The 16229-nt window shown below is 41.5% G+C and overlaps 1 long non-coding RNA gene across 1 annotated transcript; it reads left to right on the top strand.

Moving 5' to 3' along the window:
- Nucleotides 1-602: 602 nt before the first annotated feature.
- Nucleotides 603-6485, top strand: LOC148114821 (uncharacterized). Its single transcript, XR_015732886.1, has 4 exons — nt 603-750; nt 4943-5016; nt 5165-5370; nt 6300-6485. It is a non-coding gene; the product is annotated as an uncharacterized LOC148114821 (long non-coding RNA).
- The last annotated feature ends 9744 nt before the right edge of the window (nt 6486-16229 follow it).

Consider the following 16229-nt stretch of genomic DNA (forward strand, 5'->3'; position numbering starts at 1 on the left):
ACCAGCCAAACAAATAGACTGAAAAATAGCTTTTATCCATGGGCCATCAGACTTCTGAACGCAACATAACACCACAATTAGGATTAATATGATAGACTTGCAAGGCCAGCACAACATGCAACATGTTCATACCGGTGTAACATAATATAATGTTATATACATATATGTATATGGGAATGTGTGCTAGTTGTTACTTATTTGGGTTTAGGGATTTCTTTTTCTTTTATTTATTGAGTTATTGTGACGTATTCTGTCTTTTGGGGGGGGCTGCAGCAAAGGAGGCTCATTCAATCTCATTGTACACATGTTGTGCATTGACAATAAAGGATTGATTGATTGATTAATTAATTGATTGATTGATTGATTGATTACAAGTTCAGATTAGGCTCAAAAACAGTAACTGTGGGAGGGACCTTGGAGTTCTAATGGATAATCACTTAAACATTAACCAGCAAGGTGCAGTAGCAGGCAAAAAAGCTAATACAATCCTTGGTTGTATAAACAGAGGCATAGAATCAAAATCACATGATGTATTCATATCACTTTATAAATCCTTAGTAAGACCACACCTGGAATACTGCAATGTAATTGTTACGAGGAATGGTGGATCAGGCCCAATAAAGAGACTTGAGTCATCAAGTAAAATATCTCTCTTTTATTTGCAGGTTCATCATATCATCACTTGAATACATTAGGATCTGGAACATGGAGGAGTGTGCCCACTTTTTATACCTGTGGGCGGGGATTCAGGTAAGGAGGGGTCTATGGGAGGAGCTGACCAGGTGGGAGTCTGGGTTAACCCTTGCACTACTGAGCTATAGCTGATTCCTGGCACGGGCAGAGCATTTATACCTGACAAATCCCCCTCTAGATGCCTGACCCGTGTCTGTAGGCCTGACTGACTGGTTGGCACCCTGGGGTGGATGTTGAGCTTGGAAACTAAGTGTGAGTGTTGCTTGCCCTGTAGGGGTTTCGTGAGTATGTCTGCGGTCTGTTCTTCTGTATCGCAGTGTATGGCCTTTATGAAACCGATTCTGGAGAGCTGTCTAACGTGCTTATACTTTATGTCTATGTGCCTTGACCTTTGCCCTACAGCGTCGGACATGGATATCTCTATGGCGGCTTTGTTATCTTCGTAGATATTTATTGGGTAAGCTGGTTCTCTCCACACGCTGGCGAGTAGGTCGTCGAACCAGATGAGATTGTTGGCGGCTTTGGAGAGGCATATGTATTCAGCTTCAGTAGTCGAGGTTGCCACCAAGATTTGTTTGCCTGTGTACCAATGCACCGGACAGTTATTTAAGTAGAATATGTACCCAGACGTGCTTTTGCGGCCTTTGGCGTCCCCGGCCCAGTCAGCATCAGCGTAGCATGAGAGGATGGGTTCGTCGGATTTTTCAGGCTCTAGGGTTAAGCATGCATTGACACTTTGTTTCAGGTATCTTAGCACCCTTTTCACTGCATCCCAGTGGTATGTGGTGGGTTTGCTCACGTGCCTGGACAGTAAATTAACGGATAGAGCAATGTCCGGTCTTGTCCAGTTAGCGATATACAGGAGGGAGCCTATGACTGACCTGTACAGCGTGTTGTCTCCAAATTCGGGTGATTCATCATGCATGTTTTTTAGGAAGTCCACCTGCATGGGTGAATCACATCCCTTGGCGTCTGCCATGTTGCACTTATGGAGTAACTCTTCTATTTTCTCTTTCTGTGACAGTTGGAAACCTTTTGGTGTTTGATTGACTTGTACTCCCAGGTACCGGTTTATCTTTCCAAGGTATTTTAGGGTGAAATGCTCACTCAGCCTGCTGGCGAAGGTGTTGCGGTTGGCTTCGTGTTTGCTGATGTATAGAATGTCATCCACGTAAACTAGGATGTATTCTGGCGAGTCCCCCTCTTTCCTGGTGAAGAAACAGTTGTCAGCTATGGTCGCCGTGAATCCCATAGACTTCAGGGCCTCTACCAGGCATTCGTACCAGCATTTGCCTGATTGCTTTAGCCCGTACAGGCTCTTATGAAGTAACCAGGTGTCCCCTCTGTTGGTTTCTTTGCTGTGGGGGGCTCTGATGTATATCTCTTTGTCTAGTTTGGCGTGCAGGTAGGCGGTCTGCACGTCGAACTGGTGCACCTCCAGCCCTAGCAAGGATGTGATGACCAAGGCGCTTTTGACGCTCTCTGTTCTTACGGTGGGCGAATAGGTGTCTGTGTAGTCCTCCGGAAACCTTTGAGCAAACCCCTGGGCAACCAATCTTGCTTTGTATAGGCTTTGGCCGCCCTCTAAGTTCTTGACCTTGAAGATCCATCGGGTGCCTATTGTGTTCTTGCCCTCTGGGACTTTGGTGGTGGTGTATACCTCCAGCTTCCTCAGGCTGTCCAGTTCTTTGGCCATGGCTAACTCCCACTTTGCCCTCTCCCCCTGGGGTAGTCTCAGTACCTCTTCGTAGGAGTTTGGCATAACGTGGTTCGTGTGCACGTGCATCACGTAATCATTTAGCCTTCTTGGTAGCTGGTTTCTGGTTGACCTGACCGGTCTGGTTGCTGTCTGCTCAGTGTCATGCAGATATCTGGCCTCTCTTTGTGTCAGTGATTCGACACTTATCTTGAGATGATTCTCTTTCCATCCCTCAACCTTGATGCCTTGGAGGTTGGGCTTGGGCCTGCTCCCTTCCTGTCTACCCACTGTCTCGTTTTTGTTTTGAGTTTGCTCGATTGGACTATCCTCCCGCTTGGTGGGTACCTCATTTAAGTGTATTCTGGACCAGTTGGCTTGCTCATGGAATGCCGCTGTTCTAGAGACCACAAACCTATTATTGCTGTCCACAAACCTGAATCCCTTGGTTCCTGGCTCGTATCCCATAAACCTGAGCCTTCTGGACACCTTATCCCCTTTCTTGCGCAACTGCTTGGGTATGTGTACATCAGCAGTTACACCGAACACATGTAGGTGTGCTATCTGTGGCTTCTTGTTATACATGATCTCGTATGGTGTTTTGTCAATCACACTGGACCACGTTCTATTTAGTGTGTAGTTGGAGTAGACCAGGGCTTCAGACCAGAAGTGTTGGCCAATGCCCGCGTCCTCTAAGGCGCACCTGACCATCGTTTGCAGTGTGGAGTTCCGTCGTTCTACGACCCCGTTCTGAAAGGCGGAAAACGGGGATGACGTAAAGTGAATCACGCCTTTGGACCTGAGCCAATGGGAGAAGTCCTTAGATAGAAACTCAGACCCTCTGTCGGTCATGATTTGTTTGATTTGTTTGTTGTTTTGGGTTTCTACTCTTTTATAAAACTCTTTGAATTTTTGGAAGGCCTCATCCTTCTTTCTTAAGGTGTAGACGAAGCCATATCGATTATAGTCATCCACTATGGTGAGGAAGTACCTTTTCTTGTAATTTATGGATGGTCTTAGGGGCCCTACCAGGTCCATGTGTACTAAGTCGAATATTTGTTTGGCGGCACGTAACGATTTCTTGGGTCTGGGTTTTACCTTTAGTTTTGAACACTTGCACACCGAGCACTCGAGGTAGTTTTCACAGTTTTTTATTATGACACCCTCGGTACAATTGGCCATTTTCTGTATCACAGGAAAACTGGCGTGTCCAAGCTTCCAGTGCAGCAGATGGGCACAGTCGTCATGCATTGGTTTGCCTATTGAGGGCCTCTTTGGGGTGTGTTTGTTGTGTTGTGTTTCTGATGTCGTGTTATCATCGCTATCTGTCTCTCTCCCGCCTACCTGTTCACCCTCAGTCCTGTCTTGGTCAGTGTCCTTTGCGTTCTCTGAACTGGTGTTTATGCTGTGGGTGTAATCCTCATAGAAAGTTATGTAAGGTAACCCTTGGTTAACGGTTACTCTTCCTACATCTTCCCCATCCTTGCTAACCTTGACACTGCCTTTTGTGAAGGTCACCTCAACCCCTGATTCCTTGCTAAGCTTTACTGCGGCCAGGATGTTGTGGGGTATCTCCGGGACTAGCAGTACCCCCTCTATTTTCCCTACGCCTGGTAATGTAATTGTCCCTTTGCCTGTTACTCTAACCTGGTTTTGGTCCGCAACTTTGATCGAAAAATCCTCCCTCTTGAATGATGAGAGTAGTTTCTGGTTGTAGGTGGTGTGGTTGGAGGCTCCCGAGTCCAGGAGCCATGAGCTGGTGTCTTTGTCTTGGTGTGTGGTGTGAGTGTGCTACCCTATCCCATATAGAGACCCTGTCCTGCTGTCGCGTGAGCTGTCTCTGTTCCCCCTCTTATCCCTGGGAATGGGCGAGTCTCTACGCCTATACCTTTCTTCGGATGTGTGCCTTTCCGTTTGTCTGTACCTGTGCTCTGGCCTGCCTCTCTCCCTATAGTTCTTGGGGCAGTCCCTTTTGATGTGTCCCCTCGACCCGCAGATGTAGCACTCTGGCGTGTTGTGTTGTTTCTCTTGGAAGACTACTCTCTTCTCACTTTTGTGTTCTCTGGGAGGGCCGGGGCGGCTCCTCCTCAGATTATCTTCTGCGATAAGCTTGTTGGATAGCTTCTCCACGGATAGCATCCCTAAACTAACGGTGTCTAAGTGTGTCAAGAAGTTATTCCATGAGTGGTCTAAAGAGTTGATTATCACGCTTTTCATAATCTGGTCGGAAATAACTTCCCCCCTAAGGTGTAGCTCTGCTCTGGTACCGCTCAATGACACTAGGTGCTCACTCATGGGGGTCCCTGGTTTAAGCCTGGCGGAAAAGAAGTCTTTGGAAATTTGGGTGGTGGTGGACACACTCTCACTGTAAAACAACCCAAACATTTTTCCTATAATTTCTGATACCGTGAGGTTATGGCCTATACAGTGGTAAATTGTGGGAGATATGCTGGCAATCAAAAGATAGAATGCCCTATGGTGCATGCAATCCAGCTCTAAGGTCCATGGTCTCTCTGGGGGGTCATTAATAAAATGAGACATATTTTCTTTCAGGAATACTACCTGGAGCTGCTGTGACCACTCTAGGATATTACCCCCATCCATCCTCAACTTGGGAAAGTCAACAGGTAAGTTCCCAGCACTATTTGTAAAATTACTTACTGCTGGCTGCTGTCCATGGTTCCTTATGTGTCTATAGCAGCAGTAAGGCATGGGAACGCTTGCCAGTAGTTTAAAAGTCCCGCTTTGTAATTTTTTTCTTTTTTCTTCCTCTAGGCGGAAGAGCGCATGCGCGAAGTCCATTTCAGCTTCGCCGTCGCTGTGGAAGGACCTGTTCATCGCGGCTCCGCTGTAGAGGCTTCTGCCGGTCGGGTAGGCCTCAGCTTCGGCCTTGGGGGTCCAGGTGTGCTCCGGAAGGCGTCGTCCAGCAGCTGCTTCTCCGGAATGAAGATCCTGGCGGTGCTGGGGCTCCGGCGATGGCTGTAAGTAGCTGCCCCAATCCATGCGGTCCGGGGTGCGCGGCCTGGGCGATCGGAGGCGCGGTGTCCCTGGGGTGCGAAGGTGGGCTGGCGAATTGTCACGGGCGTCGGTGGCTCTCGGGTGGGTGTTCCGATGCCCCTCTCCTCGTCTTCCCTTTTGTTTTGGCCTCTCCGGCTTCTCTTTAGTGATTTTGAGGCCTGGGCCGAAGGCGGCGGCAAGGGTCTTCATGGCCCTATCCACTTGCCGCTCGCTGGGGGTGTACCAGGGGTCGGAGTCGGATTCAGTCCCCTCTCCCCAGTCACTTTCATCATTGTTTATGGTCTGGCATTTTTCGCGCGCCGGCCATTTTGAATTCTGTTTGCTGATTGGTTGGGGGTCAGCCATCTTGTCCGACCATCTGGACAAAGATGGCCGCCGTTTCAAATTTAGAGCGGGGCTTTGGGGCTCAGTGGCCGTTGGGGGTGCCCTTTTGGGCGATCCACTCACCGAGTCCAGCTCCTCGAGTTCGGAGTCCGAGCCCTCTTCGCTCCTTGCCACCTCGCGGTCAATTATGAAGCTCCGCAGGTCGGCAAGGAGGTTCTTGTCACCGGCTCGCTCTTTCAACAGCTGCAGGACGTCGAGTCGCAGCTTCTCTTCTTCTTGATCGTAGTGGTGGGCCCTTTTCCCTTTCTCGATCTCCCCCCTTTCTTCCATCGCGGTGGCTTTGGGGGTGGTTGAGGTTCCTGCCTTCCCTGGCGAGTCCGATGGGTTGCTTTCCCGTTGCTTCGGGGGTGTCGCCATTCTGCAGGTAGGTATGGGTCCTTGTCTTGTGGCTTGGGATCTCTGGGCCTTACCAACCATCCTCTGCTACCATATTGTTACGAGGAATGGTGGATCAGGCCCAATAAAGAGACTTGAGTCATCAAGTAAAATATCTCTCTTTTATTTGCAGGTTCATCATATCATCACTTGAATACATTAGGATCTGGAACATGGAGGAGTGTGCCCACCTTTTATACCTGTGGGCGGGGATTCAGGTAAGGAGGGGTCTATGGGAGGAGCTGACCAGGTGGGAGTCTGGGTTAACCCTTGCACTACTGAGCTATAGCTGATCCCTGGCACGGGCAGAGCATTTATACCTGACAGTAATCTGTAATTTTGTCAAGTGGTGAGCAGCTTTGGTCACCACATTACAAAAAAAGATGTTGGGACTTTGAAAAAAGTGCAAAGAAGACTGTTAAGATGATTAAGGGCCTGAAGACAAAAACATGAAGAATAGTTGCAGGAATTGGGTATGGTCAGTCTAGAGAAAAGAAGGACTAGGGGTGACATGATAGCAGTATTCCAGTATTTGAGAGGCTGTCACAAAGAAGAGGGGGTCAATTTATTTTTCAAAGCACCAGAAGGCAAGACAAGAAACAATGGATGGAAACTAATCAAGAAGAGAAGCAATCTGGAATTAAGGAGAAACTTCCTATCAGTGAGGACAATTAACCAGTGGAACGGTTTGCCTTCAGAAGTTGTAGGCGCTTCATCATGGAGGTTTTTAAGAAAAGACTGGACAGCCACCTGTCTGAAATGGTATAGGGTCTCCTGCTTGAGCAGGGGATTGGATTAGAAGATCTCCAAGGTCCCTTCCAGCTCTAGTCTGATGATTGACAGCCCATTATATAGCTCAATACATATCAGCTTAAATATATTTAGGATTGCAATCTCTTAGTCATCAGAAACAGAGATATCCATGTAGATTTAAAAGGAACTGTGTGTAAATTTCAATAAGAGAAAATTGATTCCTGGTAATTCTGAGAACGTAGTCATAAACAGAGACAGAGATGTGTGAAGTATGATATTAAAGTACAGCATATATAGATTTCTCTATCTCTATCTATCTATCTATCTATCTATCTATCTATCTATCATCTAGCTAGCTATTTATCTATCTATCTATCATCTAGCTAGCTAGCTGACTAACTATCTAGCTAGCTAGCTAGCTAGCTAGCTATGTAGCTAGCTATCTAGCTAACTATTTATCTATCTATCTTGGTAGGAGGAAAAAAACAGCCTGTATTTATTGTAATAAAATTTGAAAATCTTATATCAGGCTCTGATGAGTGATCTTAAATATTTAGCATTGTCACTAAGAAAAGCATCTGAAAATGTAGTATTAGAGACAGTTTGATTGAAAGATTAGGGCACCACCCTAGAAATTGGAAGACTGGGAGCTCTAGTCCCACCTTATGCTGGGTGACCTTGGACCAGTCAATCACTCTCAGCCCTAATAAGAAGGTAATGGCAAACCACTTCTGAAAAAATCTTTCCAAGAAAACTGCAGGGATTCAATATTGACTTGAAAGCATATATATGTTTAAGGATGCCTTTTGGCTGGTTTTATATCAGCTGATAAGGTAAGCCAGGACTATTATGCCCATTTTGCCAATAGGAGCTTACAGAGTTAGCAACAAGCCTAGAACATTTTATAATAAAGATAAGGTGTGTAGTGTGTAGTGTACTCATATACTGCAACATCAGTAGAATTTCTGCCTCCTCTGAGGAGGCCTCAGAAGAGAGAAGAAATAAAGCAACATAACTGTTCACTTTTAAAAGTGGGAGATAGTGCAGTTTCTCTTCACAACACTTTGAAAATTTGCACCGCTCTGATTAATATAGCAGTATACACATATTTGATGATAAAAATGTTAGGCTCTTACGTTCTTCTTGCTTTGAGGAAACTGTTTATATGTGTCCATAAACTCAATCTGGAATTGAGCTTGACCTGAAGAAGGTTTTTGTCTCTATGAGAAACCAAATTTAAATTGTAAGATTGAGCAGAAACAAAGCCAACTGGAAATAGATGACTGAATGAAAAGTTGCTTTCAGATCATGTCTGAATTGAATTCAGTTAGTGTAAGTTAGGGAGTGACTATTTTTTATAGTAATGTATGAGAATTGTATACAGTCATTACATGTCCACATGACCCCAATAGATGGTTTATGGTATTCTCTGTTTCAAATGCACACTTCTACACACACACACACACACACACACACACACACACACACACACACACACAAACATACACTTGCATACACACTTTATAAGGCTATTGTCAGAATGGCAACATCATTATGCAGGAGTCATTCTGAGCATTTATAAAGTTTTTATGCTTACTATATTATTATTAGATTCCTATTACCCAATTAATTCAGAGCTGATTTGACAGATAGGAATAAAACAAATGATTATATCTGAGCAAATATGTGTACAAAAGAGATTGTTCCTGCATCAAATCACCAATTCTCTGAAACTAGCCCCGTCTTCACCTCAGAGGGCAGGTGATAACAGTCTGCCTGTACTAAGACTATGATGAAAAATCTGAAATGAACTGGCCAGAAATGGTCATTCATAATAATGAATATTTTGGTGTGATATCATATGTCACATCTTCTTACCTCAAACATTCATTCCTTTCTTCTTGCAGCTCTTCTTCTGGTCTCAAGCAGCATTGTTTACCATTATTTACAGTTATGCAGCTTTGCTTTATTGCATTGGAAAGAAGCTGAATTACTAAGAAGGGAAGGGAGGGCAGTGGGGACCCATGCTAGCTAGCATAAATTCAGAACCTGCTACGAGCATATGGCAAATATAATTTGACTATGAACCTGCTATGCAAAGAGCCGCAGGCTTCCCCAAGTCTCTCTAAGCCTGGAAAGTCACCAGCACAATGTTGCATTTCAAAAGCTTCTTCATCCTCAAACTGAATTAGGGATAGGCCCCTTCTGTGTAAGCTTCTCAGCCACAAAGCTTTTATTTCAGCCCTTCTCATAAGGGTTCATCCCTTTTTCAAGAACACACATAGGTCATCTTCCTCAGGAAAAAAAAAACACACACACAATAATGCTGTTGTGTAAATCTTTTGAAAGAGGTGCTTCACAACGTGTGGGAACACATACAAAGCACCCCTCTTCGACTCATTAAATCAGATCTCTCTCTTTTTTTTTTTCGGGCTAGCTCAGCCGCTCTGGGCTGACTCTGCCCATGTGGGCACAATCAGCCACTTTGCTTTTACTTCTGGAAAACTCCATTTGAAGATTGTGGGTCCAAGCCCAGAAGAACCATTCAAGGATTTCTGAGATGGAAAAAAAAATGAGGATATTTAATAATATTCCTCAGTGGGAAGTTTTATATAGCTGTGTTTCTCTTTATCACCCTTGTCCAACCTGGTATCCAGCCAATATAAATTTGAAAAAGCTATTTAGTGTTAACCCAATTGGTCGGTGTTATTTATGATATAGTTAGTGAATGGTGGCAGTTAGGGTTTTCTATTGACAGTTTTCTATTACATTTCAATTCTTTATATTTCTTTATAAAACATCATAGTTTCAATAGGCATATGAGAAATAAATGTTTTATGGATGGACGCAAGGCTCGTATCAAAGGAAAAATGGTAAATATAGCAGTTGCAGGTTGCTGTCATGTTTGTTTTTTAAAGTTTGATATCTGTCAATGATCTTACAGTTCTGCTCAGCAACAAACATTTAAAAATCAGAAATCATTATACAATTAGAAATTGTCTTCCTCTGTACTTGAAACACAGTAAAAATATCAACTCTTCTATCCATATTTTCTTCCACTATTTCTTTTTCCTTCCATGAGAATTTGCAACTTTTACTTAAATAATTCTCTGTTGAACTCAATTGAGCTGAATGAAAAGATGTCACTAATTTTCTTTCCCCCACCAACCACCATCCCACCCAACCAGAAGTGGGTGGCACATACTATAACAACCAGTTCACCCAGAACCGAAAATGTGAACATGCACAGCATCAAAAAACTGGTGATTATGTAGCATAATCATGAGTGGTTGGGTGGGCCCAGCCATTGGTCGGAGCTACCGGTTCTCTCAAACTGGTCCAAACCGCAGCAGCCACCACTGCACCCAACCCAGAAACCTGCTCTGTGCAATTCAAAGAAACACAATTTTTCAAATAATCACAAAGATGCTGGGTCCCATATGATAGAAACCAATCCTACCAGGAAGTTTGCACACTGGAAGTTGACAACCCATTTAATCCAACAGTACATGAAAGGTGTAATATCTCCAAAGAACCATCATAAAAGCAGGCAAAGAAGAAATTGGATAATGGGAGAAAATAATGCCAGGATGATAGGACAGGGAATTTGCTGTGTGACTTAGAGCAAGATCAATGTCATAGTGCTAGATAATATGCTTATGTAGAGTCCATAACCAAGAGTCAAAAGAATGATGGTTAACAGGAAGAAGAACTGGTAGATATTGAAATTAAGTTATTCAAGTTGGGTTTTTTATATATATATAAATTACAGAAAAATAGATAATTTAGTATTTCTCTGAATTTCTTGTCCTTTTGCAAACTATTTTGCAAATGATAAGGGGAATAGTGAGCCGAGCAATAATGCAACATTTCCTGCTCTCTCAACATTCTCATACTTGATACTTATACTTAGCAACTTGGTAGTAACTAGTTTCTGAGTTGCTTTCTGTGGGTTCATCTGCATCTGCATTTCAGACATGCTAATTTCCTGTGTTTTCTTTATACAATGTAAGGCATCTAGGAGAAAAATTAAATTATCTATGAGGTAGAGCTAATTTCTTTATAGTTAAGGGCAAAACCAACTTGTCCTTAATTATACCTGACCTACAAGGAGTTCTAAAAGGATAGAAAATCATGAAATGGTAGACAATGGCCATGCTCATAATGTCAGAACTCTTGGTTGATGAAGTTCTTCAGAAATACAACCTGGATTTTTAAGATTTTTTAAAAAAAATATTTTAATTTAAGTTAATGCATAATTAATATAGGATAAGCATGATTATAAGTTGACAATAACACTATAGATAGAATAGATCCAGGATGGAGAAGGGCATATCTGGCTCTTCTGTACTTGTTGGACCAAATTTCATATAATGGTAATAAAGAAAATTGAGTATTGTGTTTGATGGTGCTTTTCCATGCATGTAGGAGATCTTTCCGTCCATGGAACAATCTTTCAGGCAGCAGAACTCACAGATAGTATGTGGAAATATGTGGAAATAGAAAGATATGCTTTATTAAGAGCCATGGTGGTGCAATGGTTAGAATGCAGTATTGCAGACTAATTCTGCTGAGTTCAAGCCTGATGAGCTCAAGGTTGACTCAGTCTTCCATCTTTCCAAGGGTGGTAAAATAAGGACCCAGATTGTGGGGGTAGTATGCTGACCAGCAGTGGGTTTCACATTTTGTTACCACCGGTTCGCCATGCACGCACCTTCCACACATGTGCCCGGCCTTCCGCGCATACACTTTGCTCATGCTTGTGCCTTCCGTGCATCCACCCAGCCTCAAAAATGTGCCTATATAGGACAGCATAGTGGTGGAATGGATGGACGGGGGCGGGGGTGGGGTTCGCCCAAACCGGTTCGAACTGGCTGAATACCACCTCTGATGCTGACTCTGTAAACCACTTAGAGAGGACTGTAAAGCATTATGAAGCAGTATATAAGTCTAAGTGCTATTGCTATTACAGCCAGCGGCAATATCTGGCATGCTACATCTCCCTTTGTCCTGAATTATATATTTATGAAAGATAGATATTCCAATTGCCCTAGTCTCAATGTCCAGGAACAGAAAAGGAATGGAAGCCATTTTTGCTGCTTTGCCCTACAGACTCTTGCATGTATCAAAGCTCCTAGTTTGAGAGAAGAGAAAGAAAGCTAGTTGCCTAGTGAGAAGACGAATTTAAAAAAAAATAATAAATGCCTCCCATCCACTTCTATTAGCAAAAGCATTTGCTGGATCAATTGGATTCAACCACAAGACTTCATTTTGAAGGCTGAAATAATATTTAACTTCAATCATGGAAGCTTCCCAGATCAATACCATTATTAGATAGCAAGAACTGGGTTTTGTGATTTAGGAAATATTATCTACTGATAAATAAATTCCTGCTATTTAGTTTACATCCCCTCCTATTTTTCCACAATAGCCCTTTCTGAAGCCCACTGGTGGTGTATGTTCTGTTTAATGACGGAATATCCAATGATTTGAAGCCTGAACTATAGCAGTTAAAAGAAAAGCAGAAGTGACTATCAGCACAACTTGAAAGAAAAATATTTTGAGAAAACAAAGCATTTTTTGCAGCTTATGCTAATGTAGTTTGTGGCAGTGTGGGCTCTGTAGGAAGAGTGTGGGGTTAAGGGTGGCTGTGTGGAGATTTAATGCCTTCTAAACCAGGCTGAACAAACCTTGAAAGGAGAAAAGGAGTTTGACAAGAATTTATAAATGCATACCTTATTTGAAAGTACCATCATTCATAATACCATTAACTCTATTTCACTAAACAAAACACGCTTTTCTTTTTCAAGGTATTCTCCATGAAGAGGAAAAAAACATTATGTGAAAAAATAAAGTGTTATTGCAAAACCAGTTAAAATCTGGAGTGAAGGTTTGAATAAACAAATTAAATTGCAATGGAATATAGTGTGCCTCAGAGCCATTTCTTGACAAAACAGTCATCTTATTTACACGCTTCACAATACCCCACCATAGATGTCGAAGGGGGAAAAAATAAGGAGAAAAATAATTAGCATATTAATCTTTTTTATGCCGTCATCTTTCAGGTCCAGAAGACCATGGTGTAATTTAAATCTAAACGCTTTCCTGGCATTAGAATTCATTTTAGATGGGTCAATTGTTCCATAATAAAGGGATAGAAGGTGTACTTCATGCAAAAGATTTATGCTTGCCATTTGTTCATATTCATGTGCTACTGAATACCCTCAATTCAGATGGTGATGGCTGCTCCTATCAGTCGCGCGCCAGCACCACAGATCACTAACCGGCAGCAATGAATTCCATTTGCAGGACAAAAAATACGGCGAAATTAACTCCTACAGTTTATTGATTTTTGCTTAACAGAAGCCAGTATAACAGCTCTATTGCCCTCATAATGATTAGTGACAAAAGTTTAATTAAGCAATTATGAAGCCAATAATAGAGTTGTCTGGCTTGCTTAGTTTTAGTCCGTTTAGGACTTATCTCCCGCCTGCACATCATAGCAGCTGGAATGTGCTTGAAGAGATTAATGCCGGGAGAACACAGATGCCTACTTTAATTCTGCTTCATGATGCTGTTTGAATGGAGTCGAGAACACAAGCTACCCTTTATCAAATTACAAGTCCGCTTTTCATGAATATGTAGTAAAAAAAAAATCTAGTTGTGGCTTCAAGGTGTAATTATAAAGACATACAACAAAAATGACACACAATTCTGTCTTAGTAATCCCTGCTATGAAATATGCATGATAATGTATTACTGAATAAAGACTTAACAATGTTATAAGAGGCTTTGGCATTGTACAGTTATCCAAACAATTGGCAGGCTTTTCCAAATGTTATTTGCGATATTGTCTGACCTAACATCTTTGTTTTTTCTCTCTCTCTTCGTCTTAAATATATTGTTTCGAGCTTAGTCCATTGTTATCTGCCCATAATGGAGTTAAAAACCATCTTATCAACCTGTGAGAATTCCCAATTTATTATGAGTGCTTAAATATGCTAATTCCAAAAAGAGTGAACACAAGCGCTTTCCACCACATTAATCGGTTTCTAAAATAAGCCCATTGTCAATAAATATATAAGGCAGGAAGCTGCCTAAGTTGTTATTGTTGTTATTTTAAGTCTAATTTAGACACAAAGAATATTGGCTATTTCAGTGCATGCAGCGCTGCAATCAAAACTGCATCTTGTTTCTACAAAAGATAGCTTGCAAAAAAAGCTTGCCCAGAAAACTAGCAAAGACTGCTTATATATATATACCATTAACATTTTAAAAAGTTGTGATATTCCAAACAGATAACGAGGATTGGCTACAAACTAAAATAAGGCATTTTGCAGATCATAATAAATTCCCCTCTATAGAAAAAGAATGTAATACCTTTCACCATAAAAATATTTAAAGCTTCAAAATTACGTTTCTTGAACATTTCAGTTTTTTCTGTGCAAGGTTATAATCATGGAATGCTATGATATCTGACTTCAGTATTTGACATTCAACAGTATTTCTATTTTGAATGTGACTTATTTGATAGCTGACATATAATAGGATTTAGTATTTCCTGGTAATTGGTAGTTGACAGCTTGAGTTGCCTATGTATGTGATGACTTGCCAAAGCAATCAAGGAAGGCCCCTCCAAATAATGATATTTAAAATATCCTCATTCAATTTTTGCAATCCTTAAAAAAAAAATCAAAATCTGTACTGTGAAAATTTGGGCAAATTTGGAAAGTCTATAAATCTTTATTTTAGCTCTTGTAGTAATAGCACTACTAGAGCCAGAAAGAGTTTTAAATCCAGTTTCTGCTTAAAAGATTGTGTTTGCATGACAGAAAAGCACAGGATCCATTTCTAACCCTTAGAGGTCCAAGGCTCATAGCAATAGCATCAGATTTCAGGCTTCAACTTGAGAATTGCATCTTAGCACTTCTCTTCCCTGTAACACGGAGGGTGGTTGGGATGAGCCATTTCCATGCACTGGCTAAATGAAGACAGCTTGTTATTGCCACCGAGCAGCTGTGTTTCCTATTGTATCACACAGCATCCCAGAGAAGGCATGTGAAGCTATTCTAGCATATTTACTGTGATTCATCTTGAATGGATCACCTATAACTCAACACAAAGCTCACATTGTTCCTAATCTTAACACAGATCTACGGTCCAATTTGCAACTTGAGGATGGGTGCCTGCTTTAATGACACGGTCTCTATCTTGCCATTGCTTGCAGTGGATGAGGAGGGAGTGTTATCATACACACATTATATCCTCTCCTCTCTCCATTAGTTAATATAGAAGATAAGAAGATAGTAGATGCTGGTCCTGTCCCTTGGAATCTTGAAATATAATCTCCTTATGGTTTTCTGTGAATAAACCAGAACACAGCAGAAAGTGTTTCATGTGAGAACAGCGATCAAGGGGTTTCAGTCCACCTTTCTGTATAATTTGTGCATGTATAAATATATCCAGAGGTTTATTACAGAATTGCGATTCTGAACCGAGTCACAAGAATTGATTCACAACACCAGTTCTGCAGCAACACCAGATCATGATATCAGAAAGATTTAGGGCACAATCCATCAATTTAGTCTCTACTTGCAATCCCTTAAAATAAAAAAAGGAACTCTTCAAGATGAGGGCACAGTAGTTATTGTGCCCACCTTTTTAAGTGAAATTAGTCATATACAGACCAAAAGAAAGGATTGTATTCCTTTCTTAAGCTTTTGGGTAGTTAAACACATGTTTTTCTTTTTGGAATTGAAAAGTGTAACAGAGGTCAAAACATAAGAAAAATCTATTTCTAGCTAGTCTAAAACAGATCTCTGCATTAACAGCAGTAACTGTAAGAGTGAAAAAAGCATTGTATTTTCTATTTTGTAAGATTCAGGATTTATCTAATAAGCTGTAGAATAATATTAGACGGTGGTGCATTACAGAAAGTAAAAAATTTTAATCAACTGATTATTGTATATTATAAAAATGTTTCCCACAAGAATACCTTTCTTAAGGTATTGGAAAAATAAATGTAAGGTCGCATTCATTCAATGGATGATCACACTTGCCACCTATGAGTGGATTGCCTATATAGATGTAACGTTTGCATGGCACGTATATAAAGAAATATGGAACTCATTTATACAAAATGTAGTAAGTTAAAGATGAATGATAGTTATAAAAATCTGTTAAAAATAAATATATATGTATTTGAATAATATTTACATTAGATAAGTATATATAGAATTGTAACTGTAGGCCGCCTTGAGTCACCTGGGGTGGATAGGTGGAAATATAATCAAATAAATAAATAAACTGT

The sequence above is a fragment of the Pantherophis guttatus genome, chromosome 3 (assembly GCF_059756535.1).
Source record: "Pantherophis guttatus breed Tessera chromosome 3, ASM5975653v1, whole genome shotgun sequence".
NCBI classification, from domain to species: Eukaryota; Metazoa; Chordata; class Lepidosauria; order Squamata; family Colubridae; genus Pantherophis; species Pantherophis guttatus.